The sequence below is a fragment of the Triticum dicoccoides genome, chromosome 1B (assembly GCF_002162155.2).
Source record: "Triticum dicoccoides isolate Atlit2015 ecotype Zavitan chromosome 1B, WEW_v2.0, whole genome shotgun sequence".
Classification (NCBI taxonomy): domain Eukaryota; kingdom Viridiplantae; phylum Streptophyta; class Magnoliopsida; order Poales; family Poaceae; genus Triticum; species Triticum dicoccoides.
Window position 1 is genome coordinate 437224693 of NC_041381.1, and position 4934 is coordinate 437229626.

General features: G+C 44.2%; 1 long non-coding RNA gene across 1 annotated transcript; it reads left to right on the forward strand.

Annotated features, from left to right (window-relative positions):
• Nucleotides 1-321: 321 nt before the first annotated feature.
• On the forward strand, nt 322-4248 carry LOC119339706. The gene is made up of 6 exons (XR_005164194.1): nt 322-468; nt 1064-1291; nt 1375-1488; nt 1549-1649; nt 2026-3334; nt 3412-4248. It is a non-coding gene; the product is annotated as an uncharacterized LOC119339706 (long non-coding RNA).
• The last annotated feature ends 686 nt before the right edge of the window (nt 4249-4934 follow it).

Sequence of the window (4934 nt, forward strand, 5' to 3'; positions counted from 1 at the left end):
CGTCGTTCAGAGAACGAGAACCCCTTTTCCCTTTAACTTTATCATGTGGCCGGGTCATGAAATATTGTCGGCTTGCAGCACTTTTATACTTGATATTTCTTGCTTCCTCATGGCATGACATCATCTTCTTGGATTTACTGAGTTTGGGTATGACGCCACAACGAATCTTTTGAGAATATCAATTAGGCCCAAAAATTGAGGCGCCCCTTACTCAAACATTTACTACGTCGCCCCTGTTTTGCATCTACCTTTTCCCCTTCTTACTGCCTTATAAATATACATGAGGGGGTCCCATATTCACTTTTACTGCTCCATGCCCTCGCTCCTCTTCTTCCTCACGACTCTGTAATCGAAGCTTCGCGGCTGCGTTAGCTTGAGCTCTCCGGCGACACCGTATGCGATCTCCACACCTCTCCAATCGCCACCGGAACTCGCCAAGACTTCTTCGGTCACATCCACCGTGTCCGGGTATGTCAACCCTCCTTGTTCTAGATTCGTAGAAACCCCCACTGTTATGCGTAGTTCATCGGGATTCATCACCATTGCCTATTAGTAGATCTAGAATCATCTGAATGACCTGGGTAGATGCCTTAACTGCTATTACAATGCCATTTTCCATCTTAGATCTCTATATTGCTCTTAACAAATCCCCATTTGTAAACAAGCTCTCGTATCCAACCGTGATTTAGGTCTTCAAATTTTCCTTTCAAAGTATTTTGTAGATCCATAAAATAGTTGCTCCATGAGAATCTTGTTTATAGCCAACACTCACCAAAAAAACAAAGAGCCTCCGAATAGCTAGCGTCAGCTTCTGATTTTGCCAAAGGAGGAAGAATTGTACTTTTTCATAAGCCAAGCTGGCGATTCATCCCAAGGGATGGAACAAGACTTGGTTCTGGTGCAAAAATACCGTTCCTAAAGGTGAAAACCCTTTGTTGGGATACAGATTGGACAAACTTAATGCGACGATTGCCTTTTTGGGTTGGTCGTAAGACGAGGAGCAGAAACAAGTTACTCCTTTTTATTCTAAGTTAAGAGCTCTGACAGCTAATGGCCTCACTAGGATCGACCTGACCCGGTGTTGGATAAGCTAGCGAATCCAGCTCCTTAGTCAGAGGGGCGACTTGATGTGTAACTTTACTGGCGACTTGGCTGATGTGCAATGCTTCAGTCAAGTCAACTATCTAAAGACGAAGTAAACAAAGCCACGAAGAAATTGCTGGGAGAGCCCCAAGACAAGTGCAATAAGACTGGGCTAGCTCCCTTTTGCCAGACCAACCCAACACCTCCAGTAAGTGTACTTGCACTTTCTTACTCATTCTGTTTTTGACTTATTCATCCCAAAATTTAACTTCCAGCTTTTTAAACATGCAGGTAGACTCCAGGTTTTGGAGAAGGAAGAAATCCTCAAAGTCTGCTCCTGCTCCGGTGGAGCAAGCAAATGAACCGGTTGACGCTGATGAGCCGTCTGCTGGGAATGAGTTTGAGGTAGAGCTCAGCTCACTTGGTCGCCTTTTTAATCAACTTGTTGATGCCCATTATTCTTAGGTAACCCCAAGACAAGTCGAGCCGGCAATGTCGAGGTAATTTCAATCTCATCCAGCTCGGAAACCTTAATCCCGAAGAGAACAAGACGAACCGTCAGAAAGGTACAATTTTCACTTCCATAGGCTCACTTAGATCCAAAATTTCTTTTGAAGAAATCACAACAAGTCGGAACATTGAAGCGTAAGACCTAGAACAGCTCTGGAGAGTTGTCTGCCGGTTTATTTGATGAACCAGTCACCCATAAGCGGCAAACTGAGGTGCCTCATAGTCCAAATCCATCTCTCCCATGAGCCGGTCTTATTAGGCAACCTCTTAATCCTTCTGACTCAAATTATCAAGAGGCATCACCCTCTTTGGGAGAATCAACCGCCTCCGAGCTTCCGCTGATGGTCATTAAGCCTGGATAAGCATGTGGTAATTGTATTTTGTCATATCAACTATTTTTATTGTAAAATGAGTTTGCTCATATAACTGTAGGGCTAAGGTCATCAAAAGGAGAAGAGTGGGTGAGTCATCTTTGGCTACCATAGTCCTTGAGTCTCAAGACCCGCCATTGGTGACTCTAGAGGTACAAACCGAAACTGCGGACAAAGACAACCCCGATCTGAGGGGTGAGCCGGCTCATGAAAATGAGACGGTTAATGCTAATGAGCCAGTGGCGATGGAAAGTGTCTAGGTCGACAACCAGATCAATACAGACGACCCGACGCATAACATTGACCCACCATGTCCTGCTCGTGCCTCCAGCCCAATAAAAGAGGCTGAAAATATCATCCCATCTCATACAATGGGCGATGCAGAAGTGAATATCACTAGAGAAGCCTATAATGCTCTAGAGGCATCAAACACCTTGACCAAGTTTGTGGTCAAGGATGAGTTGTCCCCATTATCAAAGGGAAATTCAAGCTGGAACTCCCCAAATTTGAAGAGCTGAGTGTAGAAGAAATCCACCAAGGATATTTGACCCGGTATCTAAGAGCCGGGATGCTGAAGCAAATATGATTAACATCCTGAAACGCAGATATGTGGTATGAAACAATCCTCCTTTCTCATTATTGTCCATGCTAACGCAGCCCCCAATTCTTAGGCATATGAAAGATATGATTGTGTGTAAGACTTGCTTAAGGATCCGAGTCCACTTTAGTCCCCAAGGGCCGACTTAGTAAATCATACTGAGCTGGGACTTAAAATTTAGTAAGAAATGAAATGTGATGTTGTAGCCCCCAAGGGTTGGGTCATTATGTGAATATGAGTCGGTACTTCAAATTATCACTTAGCTCATATTGCGGAAGAACGCCTTATAGCCCCCAAGGCCCAGCTTATCTTCGGAAGGTAGCCAGGTCTTCCATGTGTAAATAGTTGTAGTTGATAAAACTTCTTGCATTAGCCCCCAAGTGCCATGTAGATTGTTTGCAACTACTTGGGACTTGTTCAGACAACAAGCTTTGCATGTTGTAGACCCCAAGTGTTGGATTGTCTGTTTGCGGCAACTCAGGACTTTGGATAACATTTGAAGTTGAGTAATATGTAGGAAATGCTAAAGCTGAGTCATCTATGGCCGGCTTACAAAAAGATTGAAACAGTAAAATGAGCCAAGGAGAAAAGCTGAGAACTTGGCGGCTGATCGCCAAAGGTCTGTGTACCAAGCAACTGATACGTTGCAGGAGGCCAGAGCTCAATTTGAAAATGAAAAGGCCAGCTTGTAGAAAAGGGCAACTTGAGCTGGTGACTCATCAGCTGAGTGATTTGAATCGTCATATAACAAATATGATAATGGCCATCTTTGGTAAGTATTACTTTGTCTATAGTTAAAATCCGAGTCATTTTTTAACTGGCTTGTTGACCTGTATATCCCTTGTGCAGGTAGAAAAAATTTACAATGTTGTCCAGCTTCCCCTGGTGAAGTTAAAGGCGATCTACTCTTATGTGGAGCAGTTGTACACTGGTGGTGCTTATGCAATTATGGCGGCTAACCAGAATGCACCACCCCTCAATGGTTCTAAGACATGCGCAATGATTTGTCCACAATCCCTCAGTGGATTGGAGAAATGGTCAAATCGGTGGCTCATGCTAGGTCCGGCATGGTGCTTGCCCGAGCGAAGGAATTTCTTCTAGAGATGGATCCTAATAAGTTAGTCGGCGGGTTTCCATAGTACAATGTGGATGGCGCAGAATTCTCACGAGAAGACTTCTCATGTTGTGTGAAGGAAACCATGGTGGCGGTGACTCAACTAGTGAAAGAGCTGGACTTGGTTAAATATCAAGCCGACTATTCAGAAGACAACAAGCGCACCACCCCGCCAGAGTACAAGCCCTTTGTGCTTACTCCGCCACATCATAAGCAAACTTTCACTCTTGACATCGACCCGTCTGCTATTATCACCGAGGATTGAGTTTTCCAAAAATTATCCACCATCCAGTGGAAACCAAGAGACCTCTAGACCGAGCAGGACGAGCCGACGCAGGCTGACCCGACAACGACTGATGCAGAGGGCCAACATGATGACGTCAACTCAGAGACCTCTTATACGTGCTAAACTAGTAGCTAACTTAAAAACTTTGCTTGATATGTGGCCCAGCTGGGGCTTGTAAATGGAGTAGGAAAAATACTTGCTTGTCTATGGTGCCATCGTGCACTTGATACTCTAGGCATATTTTGCAGAAGGAATCGAACAGGTGCGGTGTTGTGTTGACCCGCCCAGCATCCTTATGCTTGTGATGATCTTATGCTTTTAGTAATGATCCGTTGTGTTAAGCGATAGCCTGGGCCATATATTCATGACCCGGTGACATGTGGTTAATATCCATAGTCTGGATCAAAACAATGTGGTGTGTCTATGACCCGGCGACTCGTGGTCGACATTATCTTGTCCTTGGTGAGAATAACCCAGTGTACTGATGACCCGACGACTTCTAGTTGATATCATGAATGATCAAGGAGAAAAACGATCTTGTAAAATAGTATAATGGTAATATATAAAATGTTAAGACCGCTTTCAAGGCCCGACAAAATAGACCGGCTTTTGAGGCTCGAGTCTTGCTTCAATGAAGCTGGCGTGATAGCTCATGGTTTGTCCTGACATTCTATAAGTCGGCTCTCACGTGACTTAAGCCAGTGTTTTACCTTTGATAAGTTTAGGGTCATTATTGAGTGACTGTCGAGAGTTCACTGATCCTCCCTTTTTTTAATGTCTTGTATCCGTGTAAGTATTTTCCCCAAAGAGTAAGGAATGATGCAGTACAACTAAGGTATGTAGATCCCTCAGTTATGAAACAAGGTTATCGAATCAGTAGGAGAACCAAGCAACACTATGTAAATAGTACCTGCATACAAAGAATAAATACTTGCAACCCGACGCGAAAGAGGGGTTGTCAATCCTCTCAGG